The sequence below is a fragment of the Symphodus melops genome (assembly GCF_947650265.1).
Source record: "Symphodus melops genome assembly, chromosome: 16".
Lineage (NCBI taxonomy): Eukaryota > Metazoa > Chordata > Actinopteri > Labriformes > Labridae > Symphodus > Symphodus melops.
Genome location: NC_136706.1, coordinates 12,422,479 through 12,436,520, shown reverse-complemented (window position 1 = coordinate 12,436,520; position 14,042 = coordinate 12,422,479).

Here is a 14,042-nt window from a genome sequence, read left to right as displayed (position 1 = left end):
ATGAAACCCAATCGAACAAATAACCATCATAAGCCAAACTACAAGTAACAAACAAAACAAACAAGCGTGGCACATGTGTGTGTGTGTGTGTGTGTGTGTGTGTGTGTGTGTGCGTGTGTGTGTGAGAGAGAGAAAGAGAGAGGGGGAGGGACAGACAGACAGAGACAGATCAAAATGGCGACGACCACGCGTGGTCACGTGATGGCGGACACAGAACGTGATCTACGTTTCTGCAGCGTCTGGAAAGCCACAGATCTATGTGTGTGCGTCTACCGAAAGGTGTGTGTGTAAAGGCGAGAGAGCGAGAGAAAACAACGCACCTCGACAGCTCAATCTCGGACTGGAGCTCACCACAACTCAGAGCACAGTTTACGTCGCGTATCAGAAGCTAGTGGCCGGATTTGTATCAGACGGCGTTCACACTAGTCTTTCTGATAGTGAGTCCATTACCCGGTTATGACGTGGGAGCTCACAGATAAACACATGGGACACAGCGGCACAAATAAGGAGAACAAAAGAGATTTTACTCTGGTAAAATCTAAGACACAGTGGTCAAACAAAGAGAACAAAGGAGATTTTACTCTGGTAAAATCTAAGACACAGTGGTCAAACACCAAGCAAATATTATCACCGTTTCACAATAATAACTCAGTTATTAAACACACTCTCTATATCTAACTGCCCAGACCTAGCTAAGCCTCACTTGGAACCGCTTTGTCCACGGTTGATGAGAAGAAAAGAGGTCCTGGAGCGGCCTTTCTGCAGTTGTTTGGTGATGGCGGCGCGTCCCAGAGGGTGAGCAGGGCCGTCGTGTCCTCCGTCGAGCAAGGTGATCTCCGTGGGTGTCCTTTCTTTAAAGGACGGAACGAGACGTAATCCTTACAGTCTCTCTCAATACCGTTTTCATACGGGAGAAAATAAAACGCTCTTCTTCTGAGATGCGTTCAAGTGGATGATCTAAGCTCGGAATTTCGGACGTCGGTGTGCTTCAAGGCCTTTGGATTAGCTGCGCGCCCAAACCTTTAAACAAAGAGAAGCGTGCTGGAAACAGGAACAGAGTTGGGTATCCTCGGACGTCGGCAGACGACGTTTGAAAGAGGCAGAACAATGAGACATGGCCGGCTTTATACCTCCCAGACTTCACACCTCTGTGTTAGGTGTGGCAAAGCATTCTGGGAGTACCTGCAAGGCATGCTGGGATAAAGAGTCTTTTGTCGTAGTTCTCTAAACATACACAGCCTGAACTTTGCCATCCTGGCTGGACCCAACACCTGTCTGTATGGGGCCAAACAATAAGAAAGGGACTACATCTTAAGTGCTTGTAGTAAAGTATTTTGTTTCCTTTCACTTCTTCCCTTTTCCTACTGCAGTACACTTCCTGGTTTCTCCCCTGCCAGTTGATTGCATGCAGTTTGCACTGTTATTGATTAGTTAGATTGAATTCACCTGTTCACCACTTATTTAAGACAACACACCTTGAACTCACGTTTGGATTTCCACTTGGGGCAGGAGCACTGCATGGATGTTGAAACAGTTGCTGTGTGTTGTTTCTGTTACCCTTGTTACTTCCAAATCGGATCAAATAAACCTGTTGAACTGACATCAAGTCTCATTCGGCATCCTGACCCGATGCCAATGGTGATGGCCCTTTTCTTAAAAAATAAAAAAAAACTTTCAAAACAGTGCTACTTAGTCATGATAATCTTAGGTAGATTATGTTGAGAGCTACCGAATTGAGAAGATACTGTCACAAAATACAAGAAGTTTTTTTTTACCATCAAGTGGCTGGAAAAGAAAATATACTGACCAAGCTCTTCATGTTTGCTTTTCACTCAGAAAGAGATGAGATGATTGCCTTTAGCTTCAATCCACATCTGTATCTGGATATCTGGAAAGCAGACAAAACATCTCATTCTCCCTCTCTTCTTTATTGAAGGGATTAAAAACATCCCTTCAACAGCTTGGACCTTAAGCTCTGGGAACAAACTCCTGCCTTGGAAAGTAGACAAATGAATAACTATCAGAGGCGATTTTGGAGCGAATAGCCTCGTTACACATCTCTGTGTGATGTGGCCCTTACATTTTGCTATTAATTAGTGGTGGGACTTTAACGTGTTAATTACAACAAATTAATGACAAGAAAAATATGGCATATAAAACGCATTTCATCACAGTTTGCTTCATGAAAAGCGGGAAATTGTTTATCATTGCACGTTTTTTCCAGCACACCGATTACACTGATGCACAAGTGACGTTGGAGCTTGGCTAAAGGCTACCAAAATAGAGGACTCAGATAAAAGTGCTCTGTTAGAGCCAATGCAAGGAAATGTTTATTTCAAGAAACGACCTGACGGTAGCCTTGATAAATGCGAGGTACTGTGCAAAAAAGTTTGCATATCCAACGAAGCAATTTAGCCCTCCGGTACCATCTCAATGTAAAGCACGTCGGAGCTAGGACAGAAATCACTGGAGCTACTAGCGTGAGCAGCTCCGGTATGAGTACAAACAAGAGGCGTTTGCAGGCCAAAGTCAACCAAATGACTTGACCAACTCACAAATTCACTCGCTAAATGGATGTGATTCATTTTGATCACTTAATTAAAAAGCCCTGAGTTAATTAGATTATTAATTATTTTTTAATCAAGTTCCATCCCTACTATGAATAAATAGAAAATGTAGCAATTTGGCTCTCAAGGTCCTGAAGCTCTGTGCATTCAGTATTCTCTAAAAGGCTTTTTGTCAGCCATCAAATTGCATTAAAAGAACAAATACATTTTATTTAAGCTATATATTATTTGACAACAAACAAACCAGGCTGATGGAATCCTTCAAACAGGATTTGGCCTACAGAGTCATCGAGGGCTTTGATAATAATATGATGAGATAGCACAGATATGAATCCTATTGTCATAATTTACGCCTGCTGTTTTGAGCCATAATGCATCCAAACATCATGGGAGAAATAGGAGGCTGAACTAAAGCATTATTTTACTAACAAATGGAAAGCAGATAAAGACAACAAGACAGGAAAAGCAATTACAGAAAATGCAAAGTGGAATTTATAAAAGTCTACAGCGCTGATCATTCAAATCATTTTTTTATATCTGCTCCAGTGTTACGATAGAATAATGGGAACCAAAAGCACGAGACAGACTGAGCGTAACGAAATACAATTTATTGGAAAAACCCGAGTGACAAGAGAAACAGTAATAAGTGACACTAAAGTGAAGCATACATCTAATGTGACAATAATAAATGTGTACAAGCAATTAATGTGACTCTAAAGTGTGAGCAAGTAATTAACGTGACACTAAATGTGATACAATAATATAAGTGACTCTAGATGTACAATGAAACGCGTGTAAGCCAGATGAGGACGAAGACAGACGACGAGGAACACGGGGTGAGGACGACAGAACTGGAAACAAACTGGGAAGGAGAGAGAGAACACGAAGGGGTCAAAAAAGTACGACAGGGTAAATCTCACAGAGTATTGAATTACGAGAAAACACGAAGAGCTACCAACCAACTGGAGAAGAACAATAATCCGGCGCTGGCTTCCTGGCAGAAGCCATCTTAAATACCCGGATGACGAAATGGCCCACACCTGTGGACCCTTAATAGAATAATTAGTAGACACAGAGGGAGTGACAGACAGGGAAACAAACAGACACACATGGGAAGAGACAGACAGACCCAAAACATGACAGTACCCCCCCCTCAACGACCGCCACCTGGCGGTCTACCAGGCTTCTCGGGGAACCGTCTGTAGAAATCCCGGATAACCGAGTGATCCAGAATTAAAGCCCTCGAGATCCAGCTCCGCTCCTCCGGACCGTAACCCACCCAGTCGACCAGGAACTGGAACCCCCTTCCTCTGCGGCGAACGTCCAGAACCTTATTAACAGTAAATGCCGGATGGCCATCGATGAGCCGGGGGGGTGGAGGGGCGACGGCCGGAGGGCTCAGGACACTGGTAACCACTGGTTTAATCTGGGAAACATGAAAAGTAGGGTGAATTTTCAAAGCCGGGGGAAGTCTGAGACGCACTGACTGACTGGTTAATGATCCTGTCAATCTCGTAGGGCCCAATGAACCGGGGCGCCAGTTTTCTGGACTCCACACTGAGCGGTATGTCCTTCGCGTTAAGCCAAACCCTTTGTCCAGGCACATAATCCGGCGCTTGAACCCTGTGACGATCGGCCAAACTCCGGTTCCGCTCCTTGGTCCTTAGCAACGCCGACCGGGCCTCCCTCCAAGTCTTGCGAATCCGTCGCAGGTGAACCTGGACGGAGGGAACCGCGATCTCCTCCTCCTGATTGGGGAACAGAGGAGGTAAATAACCCAATGAGCACATGAAAGGTGCCATACCTGTCGCTGAGGATGTAAGTGAATTGTGTGCGTATTCCACCCATGCCAGATGTTGACTCCAGCTGCGTGGTCTTTGTGCACAAACACAGCGAAGCATGGCTTCCAAATCCTGGTTGGCCCGCTCAGTCTGTCCATTAGACTGCGGGTGGTATCCGGACGATAAGCTGACGGTGGCTCCCAAGGCCCGAACAAACGCTCTCCACACCTGAGAAGTGAACTGTGGCCCTCTGTCGGAGACAATATCCAAAGGGATGCCATGCAGCCGAAACACGTGGATTGTCATTAAATCCGCGGTCTCAGCAGCAGAGGGCAATTTAGGCAACGCCACGAAATGAGCAGCTTTAGAAAAGCGATCTACAATCGTCATGACAATAGTGTTACCTCCCGAGTCAGGGAGACCCGTGACAAAATCCAGTGCTATGTGTGACCAGGGACGTCCAGGCACAGGAAGAGGATGCAGCAACCCTGCTGGTGGCCGATGAGACGCCTTGCCCCTCGCACATACCGAACACGCCAACACGAACTCCTTAATGTCCACACCCATCGTAGGCCACCAGAAATGTCTCTTGATAAAGTCTGTTGTGCGAACCACTCCGGGGTGGCACACCAGTTTTGAAGAGTGTCCCCACTGGAGAACCTGGGAACGAACATGGTTAGGTACAAATAAACAATTAGCCGGACCCCCACCCGGATCCGGATGATCCCTTTGAGCTTCCCTCACAAGAGACTCCACCTCCCACGTAACTGAAGCTACCAAGCATGAGGGAGGTAAAATAGTGTCTGGAGCACTAGGAGTCTCACTTTCCTTGTGAAACTTTCTTGAGAGTGCGTCTGGCTTTATATTTTTATTTCCTGGTCGGTAAGTCACTGTAAAATTGAACCTGGTGAAGAACAACGCCCACCGGGCCTGCCTAGAATTCAATCTCTTGGCAGTCTGGATATACGAAAGGTTCTTATGGTCAGACCAGACCACAAATGGCACCTCTGCTCCCTCCAGCCAATGACGCCACTCCTCCAATGCCAATTTCACGGCCAGCAATTCCTTGTTGTCGACGTCATAGTTTCTCTCGGCTGGAGAGAGCTTACGGCAATAAAAGGCACAGGGATGCATCTTATTGTCAGTAGAGTCTCTCTGGGAAAGAACTGCTCCTACCCCAAAATCCGATGCATCCACCTCCACAATAAATTGCTTGGTGGGATCCGGCTGCACCAGGATAGGTGCCGACGAGAACCTCTCCTTGAGGTCCACAATCGCTTTCTCCGCCGCTGGTGACCAAGAAAAAGGTACAATGAGAGAAGTCAATCTTGTGAGTGGAGCAACCACCTGACTGTAGTTACGAATAAACCGACGGTAGAAATTGGCGAAGCCCAGGAACCTCTGCAGTTGTTTTCTGGTCGTTGGTGTTTCCCATTGCAGCACAGCTTCCACTTTCGCCGGGTCCGTCCTAACTTGACCGCCCTCCAAGATGTAGCCTAGGAAAGAGACTGACCCGGCATGGAACACACACTTCTCAGCCTTAACGAAGAGTTTATTTTCTAATAGTCTTTGGAGCACTTTCTGAACCACGATAACGTGCTCGTCCAAGTCCTTAGAAAAAATCAAAATATCATCCAGATACACAAACACGGAGTGGTTGAGAAAATCCCGGAGAATGTCATTGATCAAAGCCTGGAAAATGGCTGGGGCATTGGTTAGTCCAAACGGCATAACTAAGTACTCGAAGTGACCCAGATGTGTGTTAAACGCCGACTTCCACTCGTCCCCCTCCCAAATGCGTACGAGATGGTAGGCGTTCCTAAGATCCAATTTAGTAAACACTGTAGCTCCGTGTAGAGGCTCGAATGCTGAACTGATAAGAGGTAGTGGGTACTTGTTTTTTACTGTAATGTTGTTCAACCCCCTAAAATCAATGCATGGACGTAGAGACTTGTCTTTTTTCTCCACAAAAAAGAATCCGGCACCGAGTGGCGAGGACGATGGCCGAATAATACCCGAATTCAATGACTCTGTGAGATATTTTTCCATAGAAATTTTCTCGGGACCAGACAAGTTAAACAGACGACTAGACGGTAGAGGGGCACCCGGAAGCAGATCGATGGCGCAGTCGTAGGGTCTGTGTGGAGGTAAAGATAACGCCTTCTCTTTACTAAAGACTTCGCTGAGGTTGTGGTAAACTGGAGGTACTGCAGCTAGATCCGCGGATGATACCGAGGAAACACGAGGAGCTAATTTACAGGAAGGATTAGCCGCAGTAAGACAGTGAGCGTGACAAAAATTACTCCACCCGGTGATCCCGACCCATGGACCAGTCGATCACCGGGTTATGGCGTTGAAGCCACGGCAGACCGAGAACTAACGGAGCGTGAGACGACGGCATTATGTTGAACGTTATTTCCTCACTGTGGTTCCCCGCAACGGTCAGCAATAATGGTGAAGTCTCAGATTCGATGCGGGCTATGAGCTGACCACTTAAAGCGTCCACCTTGAGAGGTGTCGAAATGGGTTGACTCGTGATTTCCGCTTGGTTGACTAACTCCACATCAATGAAATTAGAGTCAGCACCTGAATCAACTAATGCCAGGATAGTGAAAGGTTTCCCTTTAACCAGGAAACTAGCCTCTAAATTGAGGCGTCTTTGAGGGGAATTTATAACTTCTGCCCTACTCACCAGCACCCCTGCCGTCACTGGTGAGCATGACCGTTTAACCGCACCGGACAATGAACCAGCTGATGCCCCGCCTCCTCGCAGTAAATGCAAAGCCTAAGGGCAAAGCGTCTGTTCCTTTCCGCCGGCGATAAACGATTTCGCCCCAACTGCATGGGCTCCTCATTCTGGGCTGCGGTGTGGGGCCTGACACTAAAAGGATCTGACGGAGCATATTGCACAAAGGGTGAACCAGAAGACCCTCTCTGATCCGCTACCCGCGACACACCCCTGCCTCGCTCCCGTTGTCTCTCCCGGAAGCGGTTGTCGAGGCGGATAGCCATGGTGATTAGCTCTTGAAGCGTATTAACCTCATGACGCCCCACTAACCCGTCTTTCACTGCCTCACTCAACCCTTTAAGAAAAATTCCCTGTAGCGCCTGGTCGTCCCAACCCAACTCGATAGCTAACGTTTGAAACTCAATGGAGTACTCAGCCACACTAAGTTCCCCCTGCCGTAAGCTGAGTAACCGGTTGCCGGAATCCTTGTTAGCTACAGGATGGTCGAACACGGAAGTCATAATGTCCGAAAAAACTTTAAACTGAACACTGTTATTCACAGGATTGTTCCAAAACGCTGTTCCCCAAGTCCGTGCTCTACCCAAGAGCAACCCCAAAACATATGCTATCTTAGCTCTGTCAGCGGCATAAGTGAGTGGTTGCGTTTCGAACACGAGAGTGCACTGAAATAAAAAAGACTTACAGTCTCCGAGTTTACCACAGAACCTTTCGGGTGCCGGGACAAAGGGCTCACGAGGCTAAGTGGAGCTGGGGATAGAAATCACAGGGTTAGTAGGCATAACCGAAGCAGCTTGGGCAGTGAGCAGCTGATTCTCCACGCGATTCAGGCTGGCGGAAATGACGTGGAGTGACTCTGTTAACCCCCGGAGAGTCTGATCATGATGACCGAGCATAATACCCTGCGAGGCTAAAGCGTGACGCAACGCATTACTATCAGTCTCTGACTCGGCTGGTTCCATGTTTTGGCCGGATTATTCTGTTACGATAGAATAATGGGAACCAAAAGCACGAGACAGACTGAGCGTAACGAAATACAATTTATTGGAAAAACCCGAGTGACAAGAGAAACAGTAATAAGTGACACTAAAGTGAAGCATACATCTAATGTGACAATAATAAATGTGTACAAGCAATTAATGTGACTCTAAAGTGTGAGCAAGTAATTAACGTGACACTAAATGTGATACAATAATATAAGTGACTCTAGATGTACAATGAAACGCGTGTAAGCCAGATGAGGACGAAGACAGACGACGAGGAACACGGGGTGAGGACGACAGAACTGGAAACAAACTGGAAAGGAGAGAGAGAACACGAAGGGGTCAAAAAAGTACGAAAGAGTATTGAATTACGAGAAAACACGAAGAGCTACCAACCAACTGGAGAAGAACAATAATCCGGCGCTGGCTTCCTGGCAGAAGCCAGCTTAAATACCCGGATGACGAAATGGCCCACACCTGTGGACCCTTAATAGAATAATTAGTAGACACAGAGGGAGTGACAGACAGGGAAACAAACAGACACACATGGGAAGAGACAGACAGACCCAAAACATGACATCCAGGCTCGCATTTTCTGCCCGTGTTGCATTGTGTTTCAGCTTATTTTAAAAAAACAAACAAAAAAAAACCGAGGCATAAAAAAATCAAAAATACATGATACTTTGAATAATGCAATGTGTTTGGGTATTGACTGAAATGACACAGAGCTGTTTGTACTTGAAAGTAGGCCAACAGGATGATGACACTGAGGGGAGTGGCAATGAAACATCCACTTTGGCCAAAAGCAAGTCACAGCCTTTAAATCACAGCTCAATTCTCCAAACATCTCAAGACCCAAAATGTAAAACTCAAGAAAATCTCATATATGGTGCCCTGCATGTGTGTTTAACCTTCCTATGTGTCACATGATTTGACGACTTTGCATCAGATTTCAGATTAACACAAATATAAAATATGTCATGTTGGTTTTCCTTTTTATTTTATTTTTATAATTGGAGAAATATATGCCAACTAGTGTTAAAAAGAAAGTCATGTTTGCCTGCCATAATGCCTGATTTCAAGAACTGCTGTTGTAGATTAGAAATGAAGTCATGTTGTAGCAGACAGCAGCTTGATCCCTATAGCAGCCTTTTGAGCAGAAGCTGAAGAAGTTTAACTACATGGTTAGGGCAAACATACCAATGCTGCTCTCAGTTCAAATCTATTTGTCATTAAAAGGATGAATTCATGCATTGGATTTGTTGGAGTGGGTGCATGATCCAGAACTGGTCAGAACGTGGGATGCATCCAAGTAGTATAATCTCGTAATGTCATGGGATAGCAGAGGGAAAATTGGTAAACCTGATGTAGGAAGGCTGATTTAAAACAAATGCTGTTGTAGATAGATAGATAGATAGATAGATAGATAGATAGATACTTTATTGATCCCGAGGGAAATTCAAGTATCAGTATCTGTTGTATCAGTAGTAGGAACTTGCAGTAGCAGCACAGGATCATCCAGGATACCAAGATGGGACTTTATTGGTTCAAAGAGGCTCAATTTCACATATTTTGGTGAGGCCTGATTACATAGGACCAGGCTGTTGTTGGAATCATTTATTAAGAGTTCTTCTTGACTACAATTGAATGGTTTTTCACAGAATTTGCAACATAAATACAGGCCTGCTTAATTAAGGATGTCAAGAGCCAGGATCAGGTCAAAAATGTCCATTTATTCAGGTGAATATTCCATGGGAAAATTTGAAACATTTCACAGGAATCAAACAAGTTAAGAGTTAACTAAAACAGTGGATGTGGTAAACATTATACTGTCTGACAAAACTTTTGAGCATATAAGCAAAGTGATATATTTACCCATCGCAATATCACTCCTAATTTCAGTCCGTCAGAGCTGCTAACATGAACGTAGACTTTTAGGGCCTGATTTACTTTTTATAGCAAAAACAAAACTGAACATTCACTGCCTTCTAAAGAACGCTTGGATTGGAGGACCTCACGTCTGCTTGTATCTCCGTCTTCGATACCTCTTATATCCGACACAGCGCTGGCCAGCTGTCTGTTACACAACAATTGCCCGAGTGGCACATCTGAGTGCCCATTCCCCAGAGGACACATCTTGCACCTTTCCTGCGAAAAGTATGAGCCAAGTGTTCTTTTCAAAATATTCAGATATATCTTCGATAACCCGTAAATGCAGTACATTTATTTGGCTCTTCCATTAATATGTATTTTGCGCTTCCAGTCATCCTGATTTCCATCCAAACTATCTGCGACGCAAACCAGTAGAACACGCAAAACCTTGACTCCACAAGGTTTGCACCTATTATCAGTCAAACAAATTTTCTTAGTAGATCACTCGCAAATCGCACACCAACCAAGCGTTCAATTTCATGGAGTGAACACACAATTTAGAACTCTTTATTTGGGACTTTAATAAATCAGTCCCTTCATTCTGAAAACACGAGCTTGCTGTGAAATTGCAAACGAAGGGGGCTCCTTTGGGGGAAACAGTCTGGTGATTATGTTGCGCACCCCGTGTCCTTGTCTCAGCAGCTTCGAAACCGACCTTGGCCCTTTGCCTCATGTCATCCGCTGTCCTATCCAATAAAGGCATGGCCAAAACAAACCAAAAAAAGAAACTTATAAAGCAATTTAAACTTTTGATGATTTTGACTGTTTGTGTTCAAAATGATTTGCTTACAGAATATACACAGTCCTGTCAGAAAACAGAACATCAAGAAGCGGAAGAAGAAAAGAAAAGAAAAAATCATATGCCTTATGTATGCAAATGACACCAATCTGGAGTCCTTACTAAAACAATTAATCTTTGGCAATCAATTAAGCAGTTTAATCACAATGGTTACAAATGGTTGACTCTTCATTATGCCTTCTAATTAGACCATAAATTGTATGAAACATTGTTGTGGGAGGTTTTGAAGGATGTGAATCACATGGGAGACACAGTGAAGAGAGCTAAATTAATGGACCGGGGAGCCAGGGTTTCCCAAGCGGGGCTCAATGTGTGTTCCCTCCTGACTTCATTTATAGATGATTTGTTGATCGACTGACAAGTGAGATTAAGCCTGCAGATGTGTGATCAGGTGACACAGGTGATCATCATCAGGGGAGTTATATGTTACAGTTTGTCATTCAGCTGTCTTGACGGTTTAGGCCACAGTAGCGGAGTTACCGATTGAATTGATTAAATGCTTCCTGGTGATGTTTTTATGCTGAGTGAGCCTTGGAAGCAGAAGTCTCCATTCTTCGTCTGTATGTCATGTGTTGTTGTGTCTGTCAGTGTTGTGACGTTTGAGCTGTGGAACAGAAAGAGCCGGAGTGTCAATGTGACAAGAAATGTGACAGCAAAATTGTGAACAACGCTCTGAAGATAATGTCCTTCTAAAGGCTGTCACAGTGCTGTCACCAAATGTTTATTCAGTGTGAAAGGATCAGTTCTGATAGAGGTGCACATTACTAAAGATGCAGAGCTGAAATATCTTTGAAAACCTGGTTTATAAACTACTACTTTATTCCCATCTGAACCTCCTTATGTGCACCTGTGTGCCCCACTGAAAAGTCACCACAGGGAGCCTGAGACAAGCGACAGAGAAAAGACCAGCAAGAACTTAAAGAACGAGATGGCGAGCCAGTGGGTAAAAAAGAGGTCATCCTAGAGCTGAAAAAAAATTGATTAAGGGACTGAATAATTGACTTGGTCAGGAAGACATTCTCCCAGATTTTCCCAAAGACAAAAGACAATGTGTTTCTTCCTCCCTCAGGAGCCGTCAAACTCTACGGTTGACTTTTGCATCGCCAGGTTTTGCTTGCAGGTTGGATCGAGACAGAAGTCAGAGAAATACCTGATTTACAAATCAGACGCACCTACAGCATGAGTCACACACCAGTCTGGGTACTACTACTGGGTCTTCTTTTTTAACCTCTTGCAGGTCCTAATTTGGAAAACCGAATGACAGTTTTTTTTAAGTTGCAAGCTTGCAAGAAAACTTTAAATCTTTCTTAATGGTTACATCATGCTCTTGTCGTGGGTTTGCATTTCAGAGTAGCTGCAGTGACTTATTTGTACTGAGGAAAATGTATAACTTACATCGCAATATAAGGAAAGGCAGGGTGAATTGACTGTATACATGAGGCTGCCCTAACTTTGCATAAGTTTATATGATAAGGCTGAAAAAGGTGCCTTTCTTTTGTTCATCAAAACATAAACGCAGAGCCATGTACAGCTTTAAATACTGACTATCATCAGATGCCTGTGACAGTTTTTATGCTTGTGCTTATTAGGACATTAAGTATTGTTGCTGTAGACCAGAACAAAACCAAATAGTCAAAATCAGATGACGCAAAAAGAATAAAAAACACAATTCATACTTGATTTTTAATGAAAGATACACACAAAACCTAAGCTGATGGACTGGCTAAAGGGAACAAACAAAGGTCAGTCACTCTAACAAGTCCATTTAAGGGCCCTCAGATCGAGTACTTACCCTCACATCACCAACTAAATGCTAAGCAATCATTGAACAAAAGCTGTGGTAGAAAAACTGCCAGATCAGCAGTAAAACATTACACAATGAAGCAACTCGAAGAACAGCGCTGGTCAGCTTCATTATGGCTGCGAACACCCTAACCAGAGGGAGACAAAACAAGACAGATAAACAATTACACATTATGACCAGCAGGGGGGATGACAGACCACCACTTCAGTTTTTTTTCTTTTCTTTAGTGCTCAGAAGCTTTTTGCAAAGCACTCCAAACCCATGAGGAAAACCAAGTAAAATAGCATTAATTGCAGCCTTCTACTTCCTGTTTCCACATTTCACTCCTTGACACTAACAAGCAAGAAGTGCATATAGGACAGGGCTGTAATCTTCTTTTCAATCTGCATCGCACACTCATTGCATTGAATTTTTTTTGTATCCATGAGGACCATGATGATATTGAGGATGCTTTTGATGCTGATTAGAACTCTCAAGAACAGCTGTCGACATTGTTGTTGATGACAATAAACTTTAAATTAATATCATTAATAATTTAAAGTGCTTTCGTCTCTGTGCATTTCCTGTCAGCACCAGTGTCCCTTTCTTTGCTTTCTATCTTTGGCTACCTTTACAACTCTTTTGGGTTCCTCACTATTATATTATACATTGGTTTAATTCCATCAGGTGCACTCTCTTTAATATCCAAAACCCTGTAACTTTTTTCCAAATGTCAAAGTTGATTTATATCATAAACATTTTAAGTCAACTATTCTAAACCTGAACCGGCTTTGTGCATGAAAGGTCCTGTTTCTGAACTTATGTTTTTATGCCAATGTAGTTTAAACAAAATAAGGAACACTTGATGTAAATTCTCAATGATATCAAACGTTAACATCTCTCAAAAATACCTGATTTACAAAACTTCAATTCAAAATGTCTTAGCTTTCAGCCTTAAAAAAAATCTGTTAAAACCAGCCTTGTTCCATGCATGTCTTTCCAACACGTCTTTCTAAATACTGATATTTCTAATGTCTCCAGAGCTGTCAATATGTTTGCATCTGTACCCAAGTTAATAATGTTGAGCAACTGTGAAAAAAATGGTCAAATGCATGCAACATTAATGCACAAACAGAGTAGTTTCATCTTTAGACATACTGTACAGACACTATTTTTCTCTCTCTCCACCAACATACACACAGTGACATACTCACATGCATGCTAACCCAAACCCTGATCAAGGCTTTTTTCCCCCCACAGTGGTGTTCGTCCCCGCAGGACGATGAAGGCTTGGATCCAAAATAGCAGATTATATCTGCAGATCAATGGCTGACCTCCCAACCAGCTTCAGCACGACTGACCAGAACGACTACACAGCTGCTGAACACACAGCCAAAGACTCTGCTCCAAGCTACAAGCTGAATATCAAATCAGTCAAATGATTCTCCCCA